Source organism: Siniperca chuatsi, linkage group LG13 (genome assembly GCF_020085105.1).
Source record: "Siniperca chuatsi isolate FFG_IHB_CAS linkage group LG13, ASM2008510v1, whole genome shotgun sequence".
Classification (NCBI taxonomy): domain Eukaryota; kingdom Metazoa; phylum Chordata; class Actinopteri; order Centrarchiformes; family Sinipercidae; genus Siniperca; species Siniperca chuatsi.
The window spans coordinates 2,169,982-2,186,503 of NC_058054.1; the positions used below are offsets into that span (position 1 = coordinate 2,169,982).

General features: G+C 44.6%; 1 long non-coding RNA gene across 1 annotated transcript; it reads left to right on the forward strand.

Moving 5' to 3' along the window:
* The first annotated feature begins 10,965 nt into the window (after positions 1-10,965).
* LOC122886993 lies at positions 10,966-11,309 on the forward strand. Its single transcript, XR_006380450.1, has 2 exons — positions 10,966-11,079; positions 11,172-11,309. It is a non-coding gene; the product is annotated as an uncharacterized LOC122886993 (long non-coding RNA).
* Positions 11,310-16,522: the final 5,213 nt, after the last annotated feature.

A 16,522-nucleotide genomic window follows, 5' to 3' on the forward strand; every position in this document is an offset into this window, starting at 1 on the left:
TTTCTTTTAAATTTAACTTTAAGCAGTTTTGCGTCTTGTCTACACCAACTGAGAAGCAAAAACAGCGACATCTTCAGTTTTTTATCAGCGTTCACACCAGAATCATTCAGCCGTGCGCGCGTGTTTTGACAGCATTCACAGACCATTACACAATACATCAGTGTAGTTATGTTTGTAAGCCAGAGGAAAAGAGACGTGAAGCTTAAAAACATGCTTCATGCCACAGTGATATGACACATAACGGCCGGTGTGAGTGAAGCACAGACAGCTACACTGATAAAAAGTGAAGCTAGAACGTAACTGGCAGGAGATCAGTGGGTCAGTGGGGTTAACGAGGTGAACTATTTTAAACTAAGCACCGATTGAGACGGACAGATGACTCTGACGGGTCTGACAGCAGGTTTCTTATCAACTGTTACCTAATTATGAGATCAACATGAGGTGAACCAACATGGACGCTCTAGTTCTGCTTCAAAAAGAGATGCAGCTGTTTGTTTGAGGGGGTGAAACAACAAGACGACTTGTTTGTCTCCGTGGTTTGTGTTTCCGTCTGAGTGGTTTGTGTTCTGTTGGTCTGATCAATGATAACAGATGGACGACATATTTTTGTAAATGTTGCAGTCGAGGAGTCGCTGCTTAAAATCCTCTCATGGTCATTTAAACACTTTGAGGACAGAAACTTCAAATTTCTGCATTTTTTAAAGAGGAGAAATTTATGAGAGGATGGAAGATTTCAGAAACACCAACATTTGAGAATTGTTTTTTCTTTAGTTGCAAAAACTATTTCAGGTGAGAAATTGACAAGAATTAAAATCAAGAAAGTAATAAAAATATTATTCATAAATAGGATGTATATTCAGGTATACAATAATGATATATTACTAAACGTTATTATATGTGATATCAGCAGTGTTATTTTTTTGGGTTTTAGTAGTTTTTAATAATTAATTATGATTAAAGTGGAATATATGAGAAAATAAACTTGAAGCACACAAGCAAATATATATGTGCACTTTTGTTTTTAATTTCTCTTTTATTTTTGCTGAAAAAGAAACATTACTTTGCTCTATTCTTAGAAATAATCAGAAGGATGTTTTATGTACATCAGATGTTTGTGTTGTGTTGTATATATAGCACATGGTTGTTTATGTTTGTTATTGTCTTCACTAAATATTTAACAACTGTGATTTAAGTTGGTATTTTTATTTCTGTATTACACTTTTGTGCTATGTTTTTAACATTTTTACTTTATGTGTCTGCCTTTTCTGTGTATAATTAATCGATTATTATTAATATTATGTCCACCATCACCTCACTCAAATATCCAACAGTTTGATTTTGCCTGCTGCCGTTTTGACGCTTTGTGTTGTTATTATTCCCATGCGAACACTCTGCTGACTGACGGCACTGTTAGAATCAGTGTGAGGTAATAATGTGGGATCAGAGCAGACTGCAGGAGGTTGAACATCTCTCCTTTTATTTCAGCTTCTCAGCTCTGAGTTCAGGATTCGAGCTGTTTCTCTCACAGATTAATAACACAGATGGAAGCTGAGACAGTGAGTACTGAGCGCTGAAATCAAACTGAACTTCCTGGAATGATTCTTGAACCAGAGTCGACGGTTGAAACTGTCATTGTTTTATTAATGTGAAAAGGCGCAGCTAACGGTGAGGAGGCTGCAGAGCAGAAACCCACACAGCCCGTCTGCTGCAGGAAAGGAAGTGTTGATTCGCTGGCAACAGTTTTTATGAGTCCTAATAACCACTGAGAACAGATTCATATCTGCTGCTGTACACACTCATCAACTCCTCTCCCTCTCTGTAGCTGTACAGTTTACACTTGGTGTTGATGAGCGCCAACAAGTCCTCATACAAAAATGACAAAAGGCTTCTTTGTCAGTGCCGAAAACAGAAACAAATTTCATCACAATCCATCCGAGAGTTGCTGAGATCTTTCAGGAAGGGCTTGGTAACAGGAGTTGAAGCAGCAGCAGCAGTAAAAGGCCTTGGAAGTAAAGCAGTGTGTTGTTGTTGCCACTAGAGAGCAGCAGTATTCCCAAAGCCATACCAAATACTAATTCTATTATACTACACACTAATTCTATTATACTACATACTAATCATCATAGTGAACTGTTGTAGAGTACAAAACATCAACAGTCAAACAAATCCAAGAGGGCACGACTGGGTAGCAGGTCAGGAACCTGCAACAGGTCAAAATACAGGAGCAGATACAGGTGGCTGGATGCAAAGGCCATAAGTAATATAGCAACATGGACAATTTAGCAGGAAATGAGAGGAAACAGGCCGGTTATATACTGCTGGGCTGATGAGTGAAAGTGGAAACAGGTGAGCAGGTGGATGTGAGAATCGTGTGACTGGGACAGGTGGGAAAGTCTGAGGGCATCAGGTGGATGGATGGGGAATGGCAACGCAGAATGTGGGAATGTGTAGTAGTAGTAATAATAGTAGTAAGGCAAGGAAAATTCATTTATATAACACAGTTCACACACTGAGCTCGTTTTAAAGTGCTTACATACACTAACTATAAAATAAATTAGAAACAAAAGACAGTGAAGAAATGAATAGATTTAATTTAAAGGAGAATAAAAATAAAATGGATCATATTAGTTAGTTAGTCAGTTAGTTAGTTATTGTACATACACAAGCGCCCAGCCCACATGGACTTATGAGACACTGTTGCTGTGGTGAAACATTAGTCGGACATGAACTGAATTCTTGCATCACTTTGCAAACAAACGACTTCGCCTCCTGTCTCGTTCTCTACTAATGAAATCAAACAAAAAGGTTTCCTTCCGAAAACACAAGTTTTTTATTCTCATTCATCCAGAAGAGCATTTTAGTAAATACAGTCGCCCTTTAATCATCATATAATGACAATACAACAGGAAATTAACTATTTATAAAAACATAAATCATGTTTCCATATATACCTGAATGTAGCTGCAACAGTAAGACTCTACACTTTAGCTGTTTTTAATCAGACAACATGTTTGTCACTTAGATTTGTGCCAAATATCAACAGACCATCTCTTTTTGTACATCAGCAACAATTTGCACTGAGCGTCTTGGAGGAATTAGACGTCCTGCTGTCGAACATCCCTGAAAACGTACTTCTCAGTGACGTCAACATCCAGACAGAGAAGTTAACATCTGACTTACTACTTTTACACTCTCTCACTCTCTCCCCCCTCTACTCACAAAGCTGGTAACTATCTCGACCTTATATTCACCGGGAACTGCTCTACCACTGACCTCTCTGTGACTCCTCTTCATGTCTCTGACCACTTCTTCATCTCCTGCTCTCTTCCCCTCTCTCAAACTCTCAAACCTCTCTAACCTCTTCTACACATATTGTCCCTATCCGCTGCAGCCTTCGCTCCCTATCTCCCTCCTCTCTTGCCTCATCTGTCCTATCAGCTCTCTCCTCACCTGACTCCTTCTCACTCAGGCCTCCTGACTCTGCCACAGAAACTCTCTTCTCTACTTCGTCCTCCTCTCTGGACTTTCTCTCTGTCCCGACCGCTCCTGCTCCGTGGTTGTCTGACTCAGTGCGTGCTGACAGAACATGGGCTGCTGAAAGAAAAATGGTGGAAATCCAAGCGCTCCGAGGACCTCCTCTTTCTCCGCCTCCTTATCTGCAGCTGAAAGCTCCTTCTTTCAATCCAAAATCCAATCTTCCTTCTCCAACCCCAAAAACCTTTTTTCTAATTTCTCTACGCTCCTTGATCCCTCCCCCCACTCCACCACCTCCCTCCTCAGCCTCTTCATCTCCTACTCTAACCTTCTTTTCACCACTCTCTCCCAACAAGGTACTAAACTTGGTTACCTCCCACCGCCCAACCACCTGCCCTGTTGACCCTATCCCCTGTCACCTTTTCCAATCTATTGCTCCTGACCTCCTTCCTTTTCTCACCCACCTCAATACCTCTCCGACAACTGCTCATTTTCCTATCACTGTAAAAGCAGCGAGAGTGAACCCTCTTTTAAAGAAACCCAACCCTTCTAATGAAAAGAATTACAGACTGGTCTCTCTGTTTCTATTTCTTTCTAAAACACTTGAGCGTGCTGTCTGCACTCAACTTTCTGCATATCTCCACCACAACAACCTCCTTGACCCCCACCAGTCTGGTTTCAAGGCAGGCCACTCAACTGAGACTGCCCTCCTTGCCTCCCTCTCCTCCGTCATCAACCTGCTGGACCTTTCAGCAGCGTTTGACACAGTGAACCACCAGATCCTCCTCTCCACCCTGCAAGAACTGGGAGTCTCAGGCTCTGTACTCTCCCTGTTCACATCCTGCCTCAAGGACTGTACTTAGTAACTTAGAGATTATCTGTATCTGAACCTTGTAGCCTCACTACTGGGGTCCCTCGGGGTTCTGTTCTGGGTCCCCTCCACTTCTCTCATCACACCAAGTCACTCGGCTCTGTTATTCACTCGCATGGCTTTTCCTACCACAGCTTTGCAGATGACACTCAACTAAGTCTTTCTCCGGTCTGAAACCCAGCTGGCAATCTCTGCGTGTCTGGCTGACATCTCTCAGTGGATGTCTGCTCACCACCTGAAGCTCAACCTCGACAAGACTGAGCTGCTCCTCCTTCCAGGGAAAGCATCTGCCGTTCACGAACTCTCTATGACCATTGAGAACTCTGTGGTTTCCTCGGCTCGGATTGCAAGGAACCTGGATGTGATACTGGATGACCAGCTGTCTTTCGCTGCCAACATCGCTGCGACGACCCGCTCCTTCACATTTATCCTCCACAACATCAGGAGGATACGTCTGTTCCTCACCCAGTAGGTGCAGGTACTGGACCAGACTCTTGTCATCTCACACACAGACTACTGCTACTCACTCCTGGCTGGTCTGTCTGCATGTGCCATCCGACCTCTGCAGCAGGCCAGAATGCAGCAGGCCAGCTGGTCTTCAGCCTCCCCAAGTTCTCCCACACTGCACCGCTCCTCCGCACCCTGCACTGGCTACCAGTGGCTGCTCGAATACGATTCATGACACTGGTACTTGCCTACCGTGCTGCGAATGGCTCAGGCCCATCCTACATCCAGGACATGGTCAAACCAAACACCCCAGCCCATCCACTACGCTCTGCTACTGCCGGTCTGCTTGCTACTTCCTCACTACGAGGGGGGCCCGGCTACCGCTCAACAACATTACCACTGTTTGCAGTCCTGGCTCCACAATGGTGGAACGAGCTCCCCATCGACATCAGGACAGCAGAAACTGAAAACTCATCTGTTCAGACTGAACCTCTTCCTGTTGTATAGGTATCAATATAGATTCTGGTTGATTGCGTGGCTGAATTTGCTTGTATTGTTAAAAAACTATTTTTTTGGACGAGTAATATATTACTGTTTTCTACTTTTATATTTTACTATTTTATTATTATACTCTATTTGCAGTTTTTATGTATTTTTCCCAGATTTATTTGATTTATGAAATATATTTGGCTCAACTTCTAATGTGTTGGATTCAGTTTGTGCCTATATAATATTGGCAATAATGTAATATTGATTTTTGGGGCGAGTAATTTCACTTTCTTCTATGTATTTTCCTATATAGTAATCTTTATGATAACTGTTTTTTCTGGATGGTTTACGTGATTTATGAAATACATTGGACTCTGATGTGTTGGATTTGCTTTGTGCCTGTATAGTATTGATCCTGTTGTTTCTAGTTGCTCGTGCCCTCTTCCCAGAAGCATGCTTTGTCCCCCATGTGTTGTCCAGCTCTACTCTGATTGGTCCAGCTTGAGTAGATTGACTCTCAATCATGCTGATCACAGTCACCTGAGTGATCAATGTGTTTGTGTCTATATATTGTCCGCTCTGCTTCGTGACGGTGATTTGACAATGCCTGGCGAAGATCTCTGTTAGATCGAAATGCTGCTTGATAAAAATTGATAGGAGCTACTAGTACAGTGTGCAGATCTTTTGTTTGATTCTTAATCGAAACAGATGAACTGATATTTAAAGTCAAGTCAGTTAGTTGCAGCACATAAGTGGAAGTACTATTAGTATTATTAGGAGCAGTAGAAGCAGCAACAGCCACAGTAGTAGTAGTAGTAGTAGTAGTAGTAGTAGTAGTACCGCCTGGTAATAGTGGTAATAGTAGTAATAGTAGCAGTAGTAGTAGTAGTAGTAGTAGTAGAGGCCTTGTGTGTGAGTCAGTGTGTACCTGCAGACACTAGAGGGCAGCAGTGTGAAGGATCTGTTCTACACAGTAACAGCAGTACAGTAGTTGGAGCAGTATTAGTATTAGTAGCAGTAGTAGTAGTATCAGGTGAAGGCGCAGTGTGTTGTTGCAAACACTAGAGGGCAGCAGTGTGACAGTTATAATCCTGACAGAAGTACTGTCATATAAACTGTAGTACGAGGTGATAACTACAGGTCTAAAGTGATGGCTTGAGTGTAAAAAACATCTTGGATCAACATAAAGATCATTCACAATATATTATGTAAAATGTTCTGTAATAATATCAAATATTATGTAATAAATAGGAGAGAGTAAGTTTTGGTTTCGCTCAGTCAGGACATGTGGTTGTGTCCTGAAAACATGTAGATACAGGTACAGGTTATCTTTATATCAACTCTATATAGGAAGGAGAAATATAAATATATATGAAATATAAATATATATAAAAAACTTTGTCCTTCACCCTCCGTGGGTGGTCTCATCCTTCGAGCTCGGGTCCTCTACCAGAGGCCTGGGAGCTTGAGGGTTCTGCGCAGTATTTTTGCTGTTCCCAGTACTGCGCTCTTCTATATATATATCATTGAGCAATGACCATCATCCAGTGTGGAACGGCTGGATAGCTCGATTTGGTAGGCCACGGGACATTCACGGGGGTACAAGGGTTTGAATCCCCCTCGGAGCGCAATGAGCAATGACCCATCATCCAGTGTGGGTCCTTAGGCAAGACCCTTCACGCTGCTGCCTACCTCATGATGATGATGAGTGACAATGAAATATATGACATGCCGGCTCAGACATCGCCCGGCCAAACAAGGTCTGCGTCAGGTGTTGGGGAACCAGGGCATTGAGACGACAAATGGGCTACTGGAACAAGACGGAGATGGGCGAGATGCGATAATAAGGCTCTGTTGGAATGCTACTACTCCAGTAACCCTAGTCAGAGGGGTTACATGCACAGCATGTGGGATGAATGGTTACTTCAAACCCACAATCAAGGCTTACGGCGAAGCAACTAGTAGCTCAGTGTTCCAACATCCACAAGCGGCAACTGCTATCACAACTTGAGATTGACGAGGTACAACACAAATGCTACGGCAAGGGGGAGCCAGGACTACAGGTCAGAGGGGAGCAACCAGCAGCTCCCCAACCAGAGATTGGGTACGAAGCCCCGCTGCTGAACGAGGCAGCGACTGACCTGAAAGATAAGATCATGGCGAGGATGAATACAAGGCAACCCCGACGCCAACTACAACGGCTAAGTGAAGTACCATCAGAAAGTCTCCTAGAAGATGTGAATGCAGCATTGAGAGCGATCCCTACCACAACCATCACAGCATCCTAGAGATGCTTGGCTGCAAGAGCAACCATGGGAGCCATGAGAGACAGTACCCACCATGGAAACGAAGGTTGGAGGCAAAAGAGGCAATGAGAAAGCAAGTACCCAAGAAGTACAACCAGATGCCCATACCTGAAGCACTCGAAACTGCCAAATAACAGCAGAGCAGACCCACCAAGGCTGGAAACGGAAATGTACTGGAAAAGTATATGGGAAAGGGAGGCATCACACAACAGCGATGCACAGTGGCTGGCCGCCCTGAGAAAGGACCACAGCAACCTCCCTGAACAGTCTCCAGTCACCATCACAGCGGCAGACATCCAAGAAAGAGTCTCAAGTATGAAGAACGTATAAAGAAGCTCACTGCACTCCATGAGCGCCTAGCAGCACAAATGAACCAGCTGCTAAGAGATGGGACGCACCCTGAATGGCTTACCGAAGGGCGCACAATCCTGATCCTGAAGGATCCCGCAAAGGGTACAGTCCCATCCAACTATCGGCCAATAACCTGTCTCTCCACAACATGGAAGCTCATAATAATCAAACAAGACTGGCTATGGATACCGTCATTCGGGCTTGAGAAGTGCAGTCGAATGGTGACAAAGAGAGGGAAGGTAGTGTCAGGCTCATGTCAGGCATCATCGCGGCTGGATCAATACATGAGCAAAGCACAGAAGGGCATTGGCAGAGGAACCAGAGGAGCCAAACACCAACTCCTGGTTGACAGAACAGTCACCCAAGACTGCAGAGCCCGACACACCAACCTGTGCACTGCCTGGATTGATTACAAGAAAGCATATGACTCAATGCCGCACACATGGATCACTGAATGCTTAGAGATGTACAACATCAACAGGACTCTAAGAGACTTCATTGCAAACTCGATGAGGCTGTGGAAAACCACCCTTGAGGCCAATGGCAAGCCACTTGCACAAGTATCCATCAAATGTGGCATATACCAAGGAGATGCTATGTCCCCACTGCTGTTCTGCATAGGACTGAACCCCCCCCCGCCAAATAATCAACAAGACTGGCTATGGATACCGTCATTCGGGCTTGAGAAGTGCAGTCGAATGGTGACAAAGAGAGGGAAGGTAGTCCACACAGAAGGGGTCTCACTCCCAGAAGGAACAATAGCAGACATTGAGGATGGGTACAAGTACCTTGGAATACCACAGGCAAATGGCAACCTCGAAGAGGCAACAAGGAAGACGGCAACGGCCAAATACCTCCAACGAGTAAGGCAAGTCCTAAGAAGTCAGATCAGTGGCAAGAACAAGGCCCAGGCAATAAACAGCTACGCCCTGCCAGTGATCAGATACCCTGCGGGAATAATAAGGTGGCCAAAGGAAGAGATACAGACCACAGACGTTAAGACGCGAAAGCTCCTCACCATGCATGGAGGGTTCCATCCCAAATCCAGCACCCTGAGACTGTACGCTAGCCGTAAGGAAGGCGGCCGTGGACTAGAGAGTGTGAGAGCCACTATCCAGGATGAAACATCCAAGATCCACAAGTACATCCAAGATAAGGCCCCAACAGATGACGTGCTCAGGGAATGTCTCAGGCAATGGGGAACAGAGGAAGACGTGCTGGAGGAAGGACCATCATGGAAGGACAAACCCCTACATGGGATGTACCACTGGAACATAACTGAAGTGGCTGATATCAAGAAGTCCTACCAATGGCTAGAGCGAGCTGGATTGAAGGACAGCACAGAGGCACTCATCATGGCTGCACAGGAGCAGGCCCTGAGCACCAGAGCAATAGAGGCCTAGATCTACCACACCAGACAAGACCCAAGGTGTAGGCTGTGCAAAGAGGCCCCTGAGACAATCCAGCACATAACTGCAGGGTGTAAGATGCTGGCAGGAAAAGCATACATGGAGCGCCATAACCAAGTAGCTGGCATAGTGTACAGGAACATCTGCACTGGAATGGACTGGAAACCCCGAGGTCAAAGTGGGAAACACCTCCAAAGGTGGTAGAGAATGACCGAGCCAAGATCCTGTGGGACTTCCAGATCCAGACTGACAGAATGGTAATGGCGAACCAGCCTGACATCGTGGTGGTTGACAAACAGCAGAGGAAAGCCGTTGTGGTTGACGTGGCGATACCAAGCGATGGCAACATCAGGAAAAAGGAACATGAAAAACTAGAGAAGTACCAAGGGCTCAGAGAAGAGCTGGAGAAGGCCTGGAAGGTGAAGGCAACAGTGGTGCCCGTGGTCATTGGAGCACTCGGGCAGTGACCCCAAACTGGAGGAGTGGCTACAGCAGATCCCTGGAAGAACACCAGACATCTCGGTCCAGAAGAGTGCAGTACTGGGAACAGCAAAGATACTGCGCAGAACCCTCAAGCTCCCAGGCCTCTGGTAGAGGACCCGAGCTGGAAGGATGAGACCACCCGCGGAGGGTGAAGGACAAAGTTTTTTATATATATATATATAAAAGGAAAAATATAACTGGTGAATTGTATATTTTAGTTTATTTCAGCTTAGGAGTCAAATGTTAAACCCTTTCTTTGAATATTTATGAATAAATATTCTGTTTTTTCCAAATGAGCTGCAGATTGTTTTTATTTTGTAATATTAGAATTACAATTGAATATTATAGGCCTATACAAATTAAAATGTTGATATTTGAATTACAAGCAAGTATCGATAATAATGAAACTGAACTTACAGGCAAACTTGAATTTATTTTTGTGTATCAAAGCATGTGGACCTGAACTTTAAATTATACCCAGACATTCAGCAGGAAAATACTGACATTTTATTGAAAATATTTAATATACAGAAATATTCACAGTAAACTGAAAATATTGTTACTGTGACAAAATATTTAGATTGGTCCCAAATCATATATTATTTGATAATATTTGAAGTGTAAAAACATATCGGACTGTTCAAATGATTTTATTCTATGTCTTAAATCCTCATATTGTCAAACTAAAATGTTTCAGACAAATAATAAGTGTTCAAAGAACATTTAGAGGGTTTCTATTGTTGTTGATTCTCAGTGCACTTGTGTAAGTTACAGTTTAAATCAGACTGGCAGCAGAAGTGGGATTATTAGTATTTTATCAGTAGTTTCATTGCAGTTTACAATGTGAAAACATCTATTTTAACACAAACGTCAGACAGAAAGAAAGATCAGATCCTTCTACAGGGAACAGACTGAGACAGTCGGTGATGAGGATGCAGTCCTCCATCTCTATGGTAACCGTGTGCTGCATGTTGTTCCTCGGCTCCGCCTCCTCTCCCCTTTGAAACCACATGACAGCTTCAGCTGAGCTGTCAATCGGCAGCAGCGGCCTTATCTGTCCGCCGCAGGGGCTGATGGGAGGTCTGAGGACCTGTTAGAAACCACGTGGCCCTCGTCTGATCTCTCGCAGCTCGTCCTTGTTTGGCCTCGGCTGCATCAGAGCGCCACTTCTCCCCAGGTTCACCAGAGGAAACGCCACTGCACACAATGCTTTCCCTCCCAGCTGCTGCTCTATGCTGTCTGTGTTCAGGTGAGTGTTTCCAGCCAATCAGGAGCCAGCAAACTCAACCTGTAACAAACACTGTCACACTGACCTTCATCCATCTGTCTGTTTCTCTACAGCGCTGGTTGCCATGGCAGCAGAGCTGATTCAGGATGATTTAACATTGACCAGGAGAGTTGGTGAAGCTGTCTCCTTCAGCTGTGGAGGAACTGACCAGTGTTATGACAGTTATGTATACTGGTACCAGAAGAAAGAAACATTCACAAGAATTATTGCTATTGCCAGGAGTAATGGTCGAGTTTTTTCAGGCTACAATCATCCTCAGATAAATGATTTCTCAGCTGTGAATAAACAGAACGGCTGGGAGTTAGAGATCAAGAGAGTTAAACTCTCTCATTCAGCCTCCTACTACTGCTCCTGTTTTAAGGCTGGTACCCACAGTGAGAAATGATCCCTGCAGCCTGAACAAAAACCAACAGATGTCAAACAGTGTTTGTGACAGGAAGAGAGCAGCAAACCACAGCCCAGGTTCACATATTTCACCTCCATCTCAGCCAGAGTCACAAACATTCTGAACTGAGGGATTTATTTCATATTAGATTTATTTATATTTCCATCAGATATTCCAGCAGCTTCATTGTTGTTCCACACAGTGAGGACAAACTAGCAGCACAGAAGCACAATGATGAAACAAGGTCAAGAGAAAACAAGAAAAGAACAAACTGACCACAAACACGATCCAGATGAAATAACAAACATGTTTTATTTTTTAAAGTAATACTTAAACAAACTTTTGTATAATCTTCTTCTTTTCCTTTTGGCTGTTCCCTTTCAGGGGTCGCCACAGCGAATCATGTGCCTCCATCTAACCCTGTCCTCTGCATCCTCTTCACTCACACCAGTTAACTTCATGTCCTCTCTCACTACATCCATAAATCTCCTCTTTGGTCTTCCTCTAGACCTCCTGCCTGGCAGCTCCAACCTCAGCATCCTTCTACCAATATATTCACAGTCTCTCCTCTGAACATGTCCAAACCACCTCAGTCTGGCCTCTCTGACTTTATCTCCGAAACATCTAACATGAGCTGTCCCTCTGATGTCCTCGTTCCTGATCCTGTCCGTCCTCGTCTCTCCCAAAGAGAACCTCAACATCTTAAGATCTGCTACCTCCAGTTCTGCCTCTTGTCTTTTCTTCAGCGCCGCTGTCTCTAAGCTGTACAACATCGCTGGTCTCACCACCGTCTTGAACACCTTGTGTGATTTTATCACACAACACACCTGACACTTTTCTCCACCTGTTCCAAACTGCTTGCACTCGCCTCTTAACCTCTTTTCCACAGTCTCCATTGCTCTGAACCATTGACCCTAAGTACTTGTCCTGCACCTTCTTCACCTCTGCTCCCTGTAACCTCACCGTTCCTCCTGGGTCCCTCTCATTGACACACATGTATTCTGTCTTACTGCGGCTAAGCTTCATTCCTCTGTTTTCCAGAGCAGACCTCCATCTCTCTAGATTTTACTCCACCTGCTCTCACTACAAATCACAATGTCATCCGCAAACATCACAGTCCATGGAGATTCCAGTCTAACCTCATCTGTCAGCCTGTCCATCACCAGAGCAAACAAGAAGGGGCTCAGAGCCAATCCTTGATGCAAACCCACCTCCACCTTGAACTCCTCTGTCACACCTACAGCACACCTCACCACGGTCTTACAGCTCTCATACGTGTCCTGCACCACTCTAACATACTTCTCTGCCACTCCAGACTTCCTCATACAATACCACAGCTCCTCTCTCGGCACCCTGTCATACGCTTTCTCTAAATCTACGAAGACACAATGCAACTCCCTATGACCTTCTCTGTACTTCTCCATCAGCATCCTCAAAGCAAATACTGCATCTGTTGTACTCTTTCTAGGCATGAAACCATATTGCTGCTCACAAATGCTCACCTCTGCCCTTAGCCTAGCTTCCACTACTCTTTCCCACAACTTCATTGTATGGCTCATCAGCTTTATTCCTCTGTAGTTGCCACAGCTCTGCACATCTCCCTCGTTCTTAAAAATTGGCACCAGTACACTTCCCCTCCATTCCTCGGGCATCCTCTCACTCTCCAAGATCTTGTTAAACAAACTAGTCAGAAACTCTACTGCCACCTCTCCTAGACACTTCCATACCTCCACAGGTATGTAATCAGGACCAACTGCCTTTCCACTCTTCATCCTCTTCAACGTCCTCCTCACTTCACTCTTGCTAATCTTTGCTACTTCCTGCTCCTCACCAGTCACTTCTTCTACTCTTCGTTCCCTTTCATTTTCCTCATTCATCAACTCTTCAAGTACTTCTTCCATCTTCCCATCACACTCCTGGCACCTGTCAATACATTTCCATCCTTATCTTTAATCACCCTAACCTGCTGCACATCCTTCCCATCTCTATCTCTTTGTCTGGCCAACCTGTACAAATCCACCTCTCCCTCTTTAGTGTCCAACCTAGCATACAAGTCCTCATATGCTCTTTGTTTGGCCTTTGCCACCTCTACCTTCACCTTACGCTGCATCTCCCTGTACTCCTGTCTACTCTCTTCAGTCCTCTCAGTGTCCCACTTCTTCTTAGCTAACCTCTTTCTCTGTATACACTCCTGAACTTCCTCGTTCCACCACCAAGTCTCCTTGTCTGCTTTCCTCTTTCCAGATGACACACCGTACCCTCCTACATGTCTCCCTGATCACATTAGCTGTAGTGGTCCAGTCATCTGGGAGCACTTCCTGACCACCCAGAGTCTGTCTCAGCTCCTCCCTGAACACTACACGACATTCTTCCTTTTTTAACTTCTACCACTTCGTCCTCTGCTCTGCCTTTGTCCTCTTCATCTTCCTCACCACCAGAGTCATTTTACACACTACCATCCTGTGTTGTCTGGCTACACTCTCCCCTACCACTACTTTACAGTCACTGGTCTCTTTCAGATTACAACGTCTACGCAAGATGTAGTCCACCTGAGTGCTTCTACCTCCGCTCTTATATGTCACCCTATGTTCCTGCCTCTTCTGGAAGAAAGTGTTCACTACAGCCATTTCCATCCTCTTTGCAAAGTCTACCACCATCTGTCCTTCTGCGTTCCTGTCCTGAAGACCAAACCTGCCCATCACATTCTCATCACCTCTGATCCCTTCACCTACATGCCCATTGAAATCTGCACCAATCACCACTCTCTCACTTCTGGGGATGCTCTGCATCACTTCATCTAACTCACTCCAGAATTTCTCCTTCTCTTCTAACTCACATCCTACCTGTGGGGCATAACCACTCACAACATTGAACATCACCCCTTCAATTTCCAACTTCAGACTCATCAACCTGTCTGATACTCTTTTCGCCTCTAGAACATTCCTCACAAACTCCTCTTTCAGGATAACTCCTACTCTGTTTCTCTTCCTATCTGACCCATGGTAGAACAACTTGAACCCTGCTCCTAAGCTTCTAGCCTTGCTACCTTTCCACCTGGTCTCCTGGACACACAGTATGTCCACCTTCCTTCTCTGCATCATGTCAATCAACTCTCTAGCCTTCCCTGTCATAGTCCCAACATTCAGAGTCTCTAATGTCAGTTCTACATTCTTAGCTTTCCTCTTCTCTCTCTGCCTCACGAACACACCTTCCACCTCTCCTTCTTCATCTTCGACCAACAGTATATAGTCCGATTTCCACCGGTACCCTGCAGGTCAACAGAACCGGTGGTGGTCGTTGTTAACCCGGGCCCCGACAGATCCGGTATGGGAGTCATTTTCACGATTCGCATTTTTAATTTGGCATGTGTTTTACGTCGGATGCCCTTCCTGACACAACCCTCTGCATTTATCCAGACTTGGGACTGGCACAAAAAGACACTGGCTTGTGCCCCCTTGCGGTTGCATTAAACTTTTGTATAATGTAACAACAAATTTCCAGTCAAATGTTCCAGATGAAGATTAAAATCGTCCTCTTTGTTCTGCTGCTGGAATAAAGTCCATTCCTCACTCACAATACTAATCTGCTCTTAATGAAAACTCTTCCAGCAGCACTTGTTGTTTTAACACCTTTCAGCAGATTTCACCAGATCATTTCACTTTATTACATTTTAAGAGACAAATCATGGACACATGTCAGGTCAGGATGTTGTCCTTCTAGCAGCGGGTTATTAGGAAGCTGGTTTCATTGCCAGATTTACAGAAATGTCCTGTGGATGTTTCTGGTTCCCAGAGGATGAATCCTAACATTTATGGTGACCTCCTGACCTTTCCTCTAGCGCCACCATCAGGACAAAAGTTTCTCTAGTCTTGACTTTTAATAAACTTACTGAAAACTTTAAGGCTCCCTGGAGAATGAAATACTTTGTGACATTTAAAGCTGCACAAATCAATATTTTCATGTGAACAAAGGCTGAAATGACTTTGTGGAATGGAGGCGGACTGGTCGTTGGGAGTACCAGGAGGTTTCCCAGTGGCTGTTACACAAACTGATGCAATGAACAAACAAAGGTAACATGTTAATGCAGGTATAGTGTTAACGATGTTCACCATCTTAGTTTAGCGTGTTAGCATGCTAATGTAACCACTCCATTTGCGCCCCCCGCCTGCAGGAATCTCTACGCCCCCTGGGACTCTGCGCTGTGTTTCTGATGTGTGGTGGGGTGTCGTGGGGAGAGAAGGAAGCATCGGATGCAGGGTTCTGGATTGGGGTTGAGACCTGGTAGCACTTTATTGGCTAACAACAACAACTCTCGTCTCTGCTGCTCAGGGCCGGCTCCACACTTAATGATATGATATTTCAGTATCGATCTAGCTTACCACGATGCCAAGTGGCTCATGCCAGCCAGAAAGCTAATGCGCAAGGTAACCATGACGATGGAACTCTCTGTTTGATTGGCCACTTGCCTCAGTTACGACTTTACGTCCAAACTAGTAGCCCATGTAATCGTGGTGCAACCAATTTTAGTACCTTACAAACTAACTAGCCATTACTAAATCTCGAGTGTCGACTTTACACCCTGCCTTAGGAGAGAACTTACACACAGCTGGTGCAACCCAGTGCAGAACCCTGTTTTTATGGATTTATATGCATTATCACTGATACTGGAATTACCTCGCGGGAGCAGCAGATTCAAAGAAAAAGTTTGCAAAGCATTTTTGAAACTGAAAATGAAGGAAGCCTACATTTGAAGGAATTTGGTTGAAAAGCTGCTGTTTTCATAATAACCAGGTTCATCAGCGATGACAGACGGACTGTAGCCTGTTGTGAACGTTGGACTGACCAAGTGCACATATATAGCATTTCCTACGGTCTGCAAGGTTTCCTGCATTAAACCCACCGGTGAAATGTTTCGTCGAACGAAATTAAATGGTAATCCATCCAATAGCTGAGATATTTCAGTCTGAACCTAAAACATCGACCTGCTGGTGGCGCTAGATAAAGAGTCAGAATCAACAA